General features: G+C 40.0%; 1 long non-coding RNA gene across 1 annotated transcript in view; it reads right to left on the reverse strand.

Moving 5' to 3' along the window:
* The window catches only part of LOC140622296 (uncharacterized), a 53059-nt gene that overhangs the window by 39379 nt on the left and 659 nt on the right, over positions 1-13021 (reverse strand). The window lies entirely within an intron of this gene.

The following is a 13021-nucleotide window of genomic DNA, read 5'->3' on the forward strand; positions in this document are numbered from 1 at the left end:
ATAAAATATGAAACTTCATGTGGTATTTCAGGTACAGAACATACCAGCATTTTGTGCTAATTTCTTTCATGATGCATGATCTCTTGCTTTCACCTCTTTCCCTTACTCCTCTACTCCCACCTCTGGTATTATTACTTATTACAGCATAACAAAGTACTCCCAAATTTAGCTGCTTCAAATGACCTATCTCACACAGTACCTGAGGGTCAGAAACCCAAAGGCAGATTAGCTAAGAGTGATGGTACAGCAGCTCTTAGAAGTGTGCAATTACTATGTTACTTGGGGCTGAAACCATTTGGAAGCTTGACGGCTGGAGGATCTGCTTTCAAGTGCATTCATGGGACTGTTGACAGGTGCTCAGGTCCCTACTCTGTAGACCTGTCCATGGAGCTCTTCACAATATGGTAAATGGCTTTCCCCAAATGAAGATCCAAAAGAGAGAAAGAATGATGGCAGTTTCCTCTGTTACTTAGACTCCCTAATTGAGTCACAAGTCTAGCCCATATGCAGTTGGAAGCTATTACACAAGGGTATATAATACCCAGGAGGCAGGGATTATGGAGGATCATCCTAGAGTCTGGCTACCATATTCCAATTTTTTTTATGGCAAAATATGCATAGCAAAAACTTATTTTATTTAAAAATTTTTAGGAGTAATTTTTAGAATATTTTGATTATTTTTATTTTAAAGAATAATTCAGTGGCATTAGCTACATTCACAATGCTCAACCATCATCACTATATTCAGAACTTCTTCATTATCCCAGAGAGCAACTCTGTATCTATTAAACAATAACTCCCTTTCCCCACCACTCTGAGCTCTTGGTACTCTATTCCATGTTCTGTCTCCTGTTCTTAATTGCCCTGATGAGAAGGTTTTAAATTTGAATTTTGTCAAATGCTTTTTTGCAACACTTGAGATGATCATGTGATTTTTTTTCTTTCCTTCTATTACTGTGATGTATTAACATTGCTTGGATTTTGTACGTTGAACTCTTGCATCCCAAGAATAAATCCCATTGTTCACGGTAAATAATCCTTTTAATATGTTGTTATTTATTTAGTTATTTAAGTGAAATATACTTGACAAACAACGTATAAATTTAAGGTGTTCACCACGTTAATTTGATACACTCGTATATTTTTCAGTTTGCTCGGATTCTGTTGAGGCTTTTTGCATCAATACTCATAAAGGATATTGGTCTGTAGTTTGGTTGTTTTCTTTTTCTTTTTTTTTTTTTTTCTATTTCTGTAGTGTCTTTGGTCCTGGTATTAGGATAACCCTGGCCTCATAGAATGAGTTAGGAAGTGTTCTCTGTGTTTTGATTTTTGGAAGAGTTTGAGAAAAAGTGGTGTTAATTCTTCTTTCAGTGTTTGATAGAACTCACCAGTGAAGCCCTGGGCTTTTCTTTGTTGGGAGGTTTTGATTAGTGATTTAATCTTAGTTATAGGTTTATTCAAATTTTCTACTTCTTTCTGAGTTGTTTTTGGTAGATTGTGTGTTTCTAGGAAAATGGCCTTTTCATGTAGGCTGTCTTTTTTGATGGTATATAATTGTTGATGGTATATAATTGTTCATAGTATTCTTTTAAAACCCTTTATATTTTTGTAAAATAAATAGAAATGTTTCTATTTTCATTTCTCATCTTAGGAATTTGAGTTGTCTTTCTCCTTAGTCAATCTAGCTAAAGACTTGTCAATTTTGTTGATCTTTTCAAAGAACCAACTTTTGATTTTATTGATGTTCTCTTCCCTATTTCCACTCTAATCTTTATTATTTCCTTCTAGCTTTGAGTTTAGTTTGCTCTTCTTTTTTTAGTTCCTCAGGACTTACAGTTTGGTTATTGATTTTAGATCTTCTGTTTTTTAAAAAAGATTTATTTATTTATTTATTTATTTATTTATTTATTTATTTATTTGAGAGAACAAATAGGAAGGGGGAGAAGCAGACTCCCCACTGAGCAGGGAGCCCGATACTGGGCTCAATCCCAGGATCCTGGGATCATGACCTGAGCTGAAGGTACATGCTTAACTGACTGAGCTACCCAGGCATCTGTCTTTCTTCTGTTTTAAATTTTTATTTATTTATGATAGTCACAGAGAGAGAGAGAGAGAGAGAGGCAGAGACTCAGGCAGAGGGAGAAGCAGGCTCCATGCACCGGGAGCTCGATGTGGGATTCGATCCCGGGTCTCCAGGATCGCGCCCTGGGCCAAAGGCAGGCGCCAAACCGCTGTGCCACCCAGGGATCCCTTTCTTCTGTTTTAATGGATGTTTTTACAGCTGTAAATTTCTATCCCAAAATAGAAGATAGAAATTAGCATCTCATAAGTTCTGGTATGTTTTGTTATTATTTTCATTTGTCTCAAGGTATTTTCTAACTTCCCTTGTGATTTCTTCTTTGACTCCTTTTTGTATGTTTGCTTTTTTAGAGAGAGAGAGGGAGAGAGAGAGAGGAGAGAGAGAACATGAGCATGGTGAGAGGTGGAAGAAGGATAGATAGAAACTTAAACAGGCTGTACTCTCAGCACAGAGCCCATCATGAGATTCAATCTCACAACCCTGAGTTCATGACCTGAACCAAAATCAGAAGTTGGTCGCTTAACCAACTGAGCCACCCAGCTACCCCTCCTTGGTTGCTTAAGATTGAGTTATTTAATTTCCAATTTGTGAATTTTCCTCTTTTTTCTTCTGTTATTGATTTGTAGTTTCATTCAATTGTGATTAGAAAAGATACTTTGGGGGCACCTGGGTGGCTCAGTGGTTGAACGTCTGCCTTCGGCTCAGGTCGTGATCCCAGGGTCCTGGGATCGAGTCCAGTATTGGGCTCCCCACAGGGAGCCTGCTTCTCCCTCTGACTATGTCTCTGCCTCTCTGTGTTTCTCATGAATAAATAAAATCCTTAACAAAAAGAAAGAAAAGATACTTTGTATGATTTAAATCTTTTTAAATTTATTAAGACTTGTTTTATGGCTTAACATGTGTTCTATCGTGGAGAATTCCATGTGTAATTGAAGAGAATTTGTACTCTGATGTTATTGAGTGGAATGTTCTGGATGTATCTATTAGGTCTAATGTGTTCAAATCCTGTTTCCTTATTGATTTTCTGTCTGGTAATTTTATCCATTATTGAAAGCAAGGTATTAAAGTCTCCAACTATTATTGTAGAACTATTCCTCCCTTCAGTTCTGTCAATATTTGCTTCATATATTTTGGGCACTGTTGTTTGGTACATATGTGTTTGAATTGACCCTTTTATCAACATGTAATATCCTTTGTTTCTTGTAAAAGCTTTTGATTTAAAGTCTGTTTCATCTGCTATTAGCACAGTTACCTCGGCTCTCTTTTGGTTACTATTTGCACAGAATACAGGCATACCTTGTTTTATTGCATCTTGCTTTATTGCATTTCACAGATATTACATTTTTTATGAGTTGAAGATTTGTGGCAACCCTGCATCAAACAAGTCTACTGGTGCCATTTTTCTAACATTTGATCACTTCATGTCTCTGTGTCATATTTTGGTAATTCTTGCAATATTTCAAACTTTATTATTACATTCGTTGTAGTGATATGTGATCAGTGATTATGACTCACTGAAAGCTCAGATTATGATTTGCACTTTTTAGCAATGAAATTTTTTTTAAAGATTTTATTTATTTGAGAGAGAGAGAGGGAGGGAGAGAGAGAATGAGCTGGGGAAAGGGAAGAGGGAGAGGGAGAAGCAGACTCCCTACTGAACAGGGAACCTGATGCAGGGCTTGGTCCTAGGATCATGACCTGAGCTGAAGGAAGTTGCTTAACCAACTGAGCCACCCAGGCACCCCTGGAGTGTTGTGTGTGTGTGTGTGTTTGTATGTGTGTGTGTGTGTCTTTTAATTAAGGTATAGACATTGTTTCTTCCAGACAGAATGGGATTGCACACTTAATTAACTATAATATTGTGTAAACATAACTTTTACATGTATTGGGAAACCAAAAGATTCATTTGACTCACTTTATTGTGATATTTGCTTCATTTGAGTGATCTGGACCTAAACCCACATATCTCTGATGTATTCCTGTATCTTTTTCCATCCTTTCACTTTCAACCTGTTTATGTTTTTAGTTTTGAAGTGTCTTGTACACAGCATATAGTTGGATCTTAAAAAAGAAAAAATCCATTGTGCCAATCTCAGTCTTTTAGAGTTTAATCCATTTATATTCAAAGTAATTACAGATAAAAAAGGCCTTACTATGGCCATTTTGCTATTTGTTTTCTTCCTTTTTTTTTTCTTTTTGCTGGTTTTTGTAAGGCCTATTTTATTTTCCCTTATTTCCTTCATTACTGCCTTGATTTGTGTTTAGTTGTATTTTGTAACGACATATTTTGATTCCCTTTTCATTTTCTTTTGTGCATATTCTATAGACATTTTCTTTATGGTTACCACGAGGCTTATGTTCAACATCCTAAACTTATAACAATCTAATTTGAATTGATACCAACTTAACTTCACCTGCATTTAAAACCTCTGCTCCTATGCCACTACACTCCCCCCACTTTATTATTAATGTAACAAATTACATCTTTATACATTGTGTGCCTAATGACATAGATTTACTATTTTTTTAAAGATTTTATTTATTTATTCATGAGATACAGAGAGAGAGAGGCAGAGACACAGTAGAGGGAGAAGCAGGCTCCATGCAGGGAGCCCGACGTGAGACTCGAACCTGGGACTCCAGGATCAGGCCCTGGACTGAAGGCGGCACTAAACCGCTGAGTCACCTGGTCTGCCCGATTTACTATTTTTTAATGCAATTGTTTTTTTAATCATGTAGAACTAAAAGTGTAAGCAATCACAAAACCAAAATTACAATAATCCTTGCTTTTATATTTGTCCAAGTATTCTCCTTTATTGGAGATCTTTTTTTCCCCCAATTTTATTTATTTACTTATTTACTTATTTATTTATATTTATGCATTTTATTTATTTTATTAGAGTTCAATTTGCCAACATATAGCATAACACCCAGTGCTCATCCCGCCACGTGCCCCCCTCAGTGCCCATCACCCAGGAGATCTTTATTTCTTACAGCTTCAAGTTACCATTGAGTGTCCTTTGGTTTCAGTCTGAAGGATTCTCTTCAGTACTTCTTGTAGGATAGGACTAGTGGGAATGAATTTCCACAGTTTTTATCTGGGAATATCTTAATTTCTCTCTCATTTTGGAAGGACAGTTTTGCCAAATACAAATTTCTTGGTTGATTTTCCACACTATTTTGCAAAGACTTTCTTATTTTGTGTGGTCATTGAAGTATCTGTTCCTTTAGTTCATGTTCAGCTAATGTTTTGAAAGAGTTCCTTGAATGCCAAGAGCTAAACAGACAAAAACAACAAAAACTCACAAGAAATATATAAAGAGAAGAAAAATAGACAAAAAAGTACAACTATTTCTCCTGATCTTTCCAATCTGACTCTGTTTTGGAGCACTCCTTCAACAGTTAGCCAGGGCTTCTCTCATCCTAGGAATCAGCCCAAAGTTTAAGGCCTTCTTGGGTCTTTTCTAGGCCTGCATCTTTGTCTGGCATGTATTTGGCTTTCTAAATTCCCCCACATACAGAGCTGCTTTTGAAATTCCTAATTTCCCAAGGAATCTTATCCTAGCTTCGCCTTTAGTCCTTAGTCTGTCGATCGTTTCTACCCTGTTATGTCTTGTCCCAGGCATCTGTGAATCTGTAGCTCACCTTGGATTGTTTATAAGCAGTCCCAGCTGCTTTTTCCACTTGAGTTCCAAGTTAGGCAAATTGAAGATGAGAATCTCTGTCAGTAGTTCAAGTATCCCCAGACAAGTTGGAACAGATGTACACGACGATTTTCATTTTTTAAAAAAGGTTTTTATTTATTTATTAGAGAGAAAGAAAGAGAGCACAAGTGGTCGAGAGGCAGAGGGAGCGAGGGAAACAGAGTGATGAGCAGGAAGTCCGATGTGGGGCTTGATCCCAGGACCCTGAGATCATGACCTGAACCGAAATCAAGAGTTGGATGCTTAACCGACTGAGCCACCCAGGCGCCCCCTGAAAAAAATTTAATAACACCAAACTAATCTATATGTATATTCTAACCCCAATCTGTCAGTAGTGGTTACCTCTACACTGGGGATGGGAGGAAGGCCAGACAAAACATCCCCAAACACTCCTATCATTCTAGAAGATGGATTTTTGACTGCGTATTTGCTTGGTTGCTATAAGCCTTTGATTATTTTCCAGAGCACTGACAAAGTTAATCCTGCCAGTTACTTTTTTAAATGTTTCTGTGGAAGGACGAGAGCTTAGACGTTCTTTGTTGGGCTTACCATGTCCTATCTAGCCACAGACCTTTGATAAGCTGATCTTGCAAGTGATAGAGCATGACTTCTGTCCTATGCCATTGTTCATGCAGACTCACCCTGGAACAATGCGGAGGGCACTACACAAGAGCGACTACCAGGAGCAGGGATCACTGGGGGTTGTCTTAGAGGTTGCTTCCCACAGGATAGGACCAAAATTTTCCTCCAAAATAATCTTAGTTGAAACCACAGAGATGAATATACATTGTAGCTAGAATTTTGATTTGGAAAGCTTTAAGGGAAGGTGTTTAGCTCAAATAGCAAGGCTTACTGTCGGCCCTGGCCTGACGCAGATCCTGGACGTGTCAGCACGAGTCAGGTGTAGTTTCTGGCTTTGAGAAACTCTCCCAGACACCTGCACAGATCATTTCAAAGCCGCATGGCTAAGTTCCATACAGAGGGTTAGGGCAACGTGAGGAGTATACCTAACTTACCCTGAAAGGTGAGGAGTGTTCTGTTCCAAACGATACCTGAACAGAACCGTGAGAGATGTGAGCTGGGGCAGGAGGAGCCGCAGCTGTGTTGGGAGGCCTCTAGGCAGGAGGCTCGCCGTTCAGACGGGTTGGAGGCTAGTAGTGAATACAATGCTATTACTTTACTAAAAAACAAGTCATACAGTTAATTCAAAACTTAACAGTATACTATTGGTAATTTCTGTTTTGATGTAAGCACGCACAAGGTGATACGGGAACACTTCAGAACTTCATAGGAAAAGGTAGGCAAGTCCTACCATAGGAAGTTCTTGGGCTAATTTTGGGTGACTGGGAAGTAGCTGGGTGGAGAAGGCCATTTCCTTCAGGAGAAGGGCAGGTATAAACCATAGGGGATGAGAAAGTGTGGCATTCTTCTATGAGGAACTTCCAGAAAGTTCATTATAACTGGTATGGATGCTGCTTGGGGTAGGGGGTTGTACAGAAGAGGGGAGAGGTTGCCGAAAGGGTTGTTCACAAAGGGCCTGTAGTGATCTTGCACCCTAAAGGGTTCGAACTGTGTTCTGAAGGTGAAAAGGACTGCCCGTGAGCTAGTGACATAGTCATTAGGATGGTCACATAATGTATAGGGACATGAGTGCTCTTTATAGACCCTTATAATCATGGACATTTGAACATATTGAAAACATTTTTAAAAATTGAAGATTTCTCATTTTAAAATAGACGGACTCATATTCATTATGGAAGATTGGAAAATGCCTCATAAAGAACAAGAGAGAAGGAAAGAATCCTCAATCTCCCTGCCTGAAGGAACTGCTTGTTAACATTTCAGTGTTGATTTTCCAAAAAAATTTGTATGCATTTAAAAACCAATCTCCAACTGTAGATATTTTGAAATGAAATTTAACAATTTGCATTTTGAAATTCGTATTTTATATTTCTTTTTTTTTTTTAAACCTACGCTCTACATTCAATACAGGGCTTGCACTCATGACCCTAAGATCAAAAATCATACGCTGTAGGGACACCTGGGTGGCTCAGTGGTTGAGTGTCTGCCTTCCACTCAGTTGTGATCCTGGAGACCCTGGATCGAGTCCCACATTGGGCTCCTTGCAGGGAGCCTGCTTCTCTCTCTACCTATGTCTCTGCCTCTCTCTTTGTCTCTCATGAATAAATAAAATCTTAAAAAAAAAAAAAAGAATTCTATGCTGTATTGACTGCACCACCCAGGCGCCCCAATATATTTGCTTCTTAACTGAATACTTAATTGAAATGTAAATTGAAAAATGGGGAGGAGGGAGCACCTGGATGCCTCAGCTGGTTGTGTCTGCCTTCCACTCAGGTCCTGATCCCAGAGTCCTGGGATAGGGCTCTCTGCTCAGTGGGAGCCTGCTTCTCTCCCTCTGTCCCTCCTCCCTGCTCATGCTCTCTATCTCAAATAAATAAATAAAATCTTTAAAAAAGAAAAGAAAAAACTGAATTGAATACTTTCATAATAATTTTCTTAGGTAGACTTTTAGAAGCTGGATCAAAGAATATACATATTTAAATTCTCTGGCTATGTATTGCTGAATTTTGTTAAAGGGTATATCATTTGTTTTATTAGTATTTTGTAATGTTCCTTCTTTCTGTTATTCTTACCAAATCACTTTATATAGCGTTCACGAGAGGCTATGAGAGCCCTCCAGTGGCCAAGCTAATTTCTGCAAAAATATTACCAACAGTAGAATTAAAAAGGAATTGTATCTAGTTGTTAAATCTTAATGGCAATAAGAGCGAAGTGCTAGAAAGTGCTACAAACATCTTGGCTGTCAAAAAGGCCTTATCCTTTAGTTAGATAAGAGAGATAGAGATAGAGATAGAGATAGAGATAGAGATAGATAGAGATGCCAGTAGATAAGTTAGAGAAGAGATGTCATTTGCTTTTCTTTCGAATTCTTATTCATCTGCTCCAGATTATGAAATGTTTTGAATTTCACTGCCATGTTATATGAAGATTATGTTGGTTGCAAACAGGTTTAAAACCAACTGGTTAATTACTTATAAAAGATAGTATTTATTGAATACTTACATGTGTCAGGCACTGCTCCAAGCATTTTACGTATCATAGTGCAAATAATTCTCGTGGCTATTGCAAAATAATTACTATTTTAAATACCGTTTTACTGGCAGGAAATAGAATGTTAGTTACTAAACAGAATACCTTAACAGATGGGTTCAATAACTTGCTCAACTAGTTCAATAACTAGTAAGTGATGGAGCTAGGATTCCAACACAGTGGAAGGAAGGGGAATTTGGGATAAAATGGCTTCTGCAGGAATGGTTTTTTCTTTTTCTTTTTTTTTTATAAATTTATTTTTTATTGGTGTTCAATTTACCAACATATAGAATAACACCCAGTGCTCATCCCATCAAGTGCCCCCCTCAGTGCCCGTCACCCAGTCACCCCCACCCCCCCGCCCACCTCCCTTTCTACCACCCCTAGTTCGTTTCCCAGAGTTAGGAGTCTCTCATGTCCCGTCTCCCTTTCTGATATTTCAGGAATGGTTTTTTCATTGCATCATGCAGGTCAAGAAATGGGACCCTGAAAAGGCAATGTTTTCCCCAGTAGTTGAGTTTGAAATTGTAGATGGGAGTAATTTGTGAAAGTGCTGCTCTGCTCTCAGTGGAGATACCCTGACTGAGCCAGGTATCTCTAGGTAATCAGAGATGTTCCTGCTTGGACCCGAGCAGCACACATTCCTTATTGGAGACGGCTCTTCTTTACCAAGGACAGCAGGTGGGTACTGAGACCGAAAAGAGCCTTCACTCTGCCTTTTGCTGACTCTCAGACCAGTTCTAATTCCTACCTCCTGATTTCTCCTTCTTCAGATTCCAGCTGCTATGGGCTAAATATTTGTGTCCTCCCACAATCACTGGTTAAACCTAATCCTTTGGGAGATGATTAGGTCATGAGAGTGTAGGCCTCATAAATGGGATTAGGGCCCCTGTAAGAGTGATCCCAGAGAACTCCCTTGACGCTTCTATCATGTAAGGACACAGCAAGAAGACTGCTGTCTATGAACCAAGAGGAGGATTCTCACCAGACACAGAATCTGCGGGTTGCTCTTGTACTTCTAGCCTCCAGAACTGTGAGAAATGTTTCTGTTGTCTATAAATCACCCAGCATCCTAGTGAAACTTTGGGGGCTTGCAAATGCAGGCTCTCTTTTTTTTTTTGGGGGGGGGGCGACATTTCAATTCAGCCCCATTCGAAAGATATTTACAGAGTGCCTTTAGGCCTGCCAGACACTGTGCCACACTCAGACTTTAGAGGTCCACAAAATAGACAACCTCCCCCCCCCCAAACTCACAGGGCATTTCATTTAAAGCCTATGTTTGGATACATTTGTCTGCACTACGAATTTGTACTACAATGCTTCTAAAAATGTGTGTGTATTTGGAGCTTTGTATCACCAAATATTAAAAGCCACCAGAGGAATTTATCCTTTAAAAGAGGGTCTTCCTAAAAATATTTTAAACAAATAATCTCACCTAAGTGGTATCACATATGACCTATGTTTTCACATTTGGTTTTCTAAAGAAATGCACATTTCTTAGCATGTGAGAAAAACTTTTTTTTTTTTTAAGATTTTACTTTTAAGTAATCTCTACATCCAACATGGGGCTTGAACTTACCACCCTGAGACTAAGAATTGCATGCTCTGCCAACTGAGCCAGCCGGGCCTCCCTAGGAGGGAAACTTTTTAGAGAGAAGTGTACATTCCATTTAGGGCTAATGATCACACATTTGGAATGTGGGAAGTTGGGTTTTTACCAACCATGCGATGATACAAGAGAACCACTAGTAGGCGCCGCGAGCCCACTCCTTTGGCCCAAGTTCTGCTTTCTCTGTGGGCTTTTGCAGCAGACACACTGGCCAGTGCCAGGTGCATTAGTGCTCTAACGGAATCGGAATCGCAGGCTATGTGTCTGTGTTGAGGTGTAAATGGTAGAAGAACAGCGAACCAGGCCATCTTCCTTGTTCAGTACCCAGGTGGGGTGTAGGTCGGTGACTGTCCTTCTCATGCTCTTCTTTACCTATTTTTGAATAAGACAAAGGAAGGAAAGACCCTTCTTACACTTTCAATAATGGGAAGCACATTGGACTTAGGGACCCAAGACCTGGAATCAGAGTTCAGCTTCATGTTACTAGGCCTGTTGTATACTGTAGAAATGTGAAGAGATGGTGAGGCAAGGTTTTCGGGGAGAAAATCAACTGGAAAGACCTTGTCGGGGAGTACTGGGGACCCACTGTTGCCAGTTATCCGGGGTGACTGGACTCTGAGACACTGACTTTTGCGACTAGAAGGGTACCCGGGTCTGTGGTAGAGCAGGAATGCCAGCTTATTAAGTCATGCTACGTGGGGAGTCATGTTCTAACCACAGGGAAGGCTTGAGGCGTAGTCACCACAGCTAAGGCATGTGGACGATCTTAGGAAAAGGCCCTTCAGCCAAAGCAGCGTCAGGGACTTCCCTGCTTTACAGAGAGCCTTGCCAAAGGGCCCAGGTCCTCGGACGCTGTGGGCCGCTATACCATCTGCCTGGAGAGCCGGGGACTCTTCCAGGACCCTCTGTTTCCACGGCTGCCCGACTTCCTTTCCGAGGGACGTACTCTCTGTTTATGGCTCATCTCTTCACACAGGTTACATTTTGCTGGTCGTCCTTCAGTGGCCTTTGGTACATCTGTGTTGTGACTGTTTAGACATCCTAGGATTTCTCTTAATAGACAGTGGTAATTACAGTGTCGTTATGTTAGCTTCAGTCTCTATCAAAAGCAATTCGTGTTTTCAACTGATCCATTTTGCCTATGAATATACTAACAGTAGCTAACATTTATGAGTCCCCATTCGTAATATATGTGCATATATACACATAATTAAAACTTATATATAGATTTTAATATATGTTAAAAGTACATATATATGTTATATGTTATATGTTATATGTGTGTGTGTGTGTATAAAACTCTGTAAAGTCATCTCACTTAACCCTCAACAATAACCCTGTGGGGCATCTGCTATTCTCACTTAATAGATGAAGAACCTGAGAGTTACGTAGGTTAAGGAACAACCCATGTGATAAAGTTGGGATATAAACTCAGGAGGTTCCGTTTCAAGCTCTTAGCCTGACAACTCTTTCTACCGTTTTGGGTCTGAGTTCTGAAATCTGGCGCTACAAATGCCTCTGTGTGTGTGACCTGAGCGTTGGTGAATTCTGATTGCTGGATTCCTTATGGTTGGAATGTCAAATGCCAATGGAGTCACAAGAGGGAAGGTTTCACAGTTGCTTTCTCAAAGAATTGATGTTGCATGGATTTTATAGTTTATATTGTACTTAATACAAAAGCTCCCCCCTCTCTTTTTTATTTTATTATTTTCTTTTTTTTTAAAGATTTTATTTATGTATTCATGAGACACACAGAGAGGCAGAGACACAGGCTGAGGGAGAAGCAAGCTCCATGCAGGGAGCCTGACATGGGACTCTATCCCAGGTCTCCAGGATCACACCCCAGGCTGCAGGCGGCACTAAACCGCTGCGCCACTGGGGCTGCCCTCCCCCCCTTTAAATGTTATGAGGAGATATCTGAAAACATCCAGGTGATGAAATGCCCCCAAACACAACAGCTCCCTCAAAAACTGGACATTATCCTACACAGGAGTCTCTACAAATCAAACTTGTCTGAATGCAGGGAGAACATAAGAGTGCAAACGCAAGAGCTCTGAATCGTCATTCCGGCTTATCGAGCTTTGTACCAGACATTGTGTTAAGCTCTGTATGTGTATCAACTCACATAATAATCAAGAAACCTATGGGGTAGGCACTATTTCCATCCTCATTTTACAAATAAAGAAACTGAGGCCCAGAGTGGCGTCACAGTTAGTAAGGTGTAGAGCCAAGATGTGAAGCCAGGGAGCCCAGGCTGCACTGTCAACCACTGTGCTCTCCAGGGCCATTGTTGTGGGCTCTCCTGCCTGACACCCTGTCATCTGTAGAGCCTTTTCTGTCGGTGCCCTTGATGTCTTTGGGGTTTCCGCAAGCCTCGTGTTCCCTAGGAGATACAGTGATTTGCCCTGACACTCAGCATGGATATGGGAAGGCTTAGTCGCTGTGACATATAGATCCATATCTTAGAGTATTTCCAGGAGGAAGTTCTGTGTTTGCTAAAACCCTCTTCATCTTTAA

The sequence above is a fragment of the Canis lupus genome, chromosome 31 (assembly GCF_048164855.1).
Source record: "Canis lupus baileyi chromosome 31, mCanLup2.hap1, whole genome shotgun sequence".
NCBI classification, from domain to species: Eukaryota; Metazoa; Chordata; class Mammalia; order Carnivora; family Canidae; genus Canis; species Canis lupus.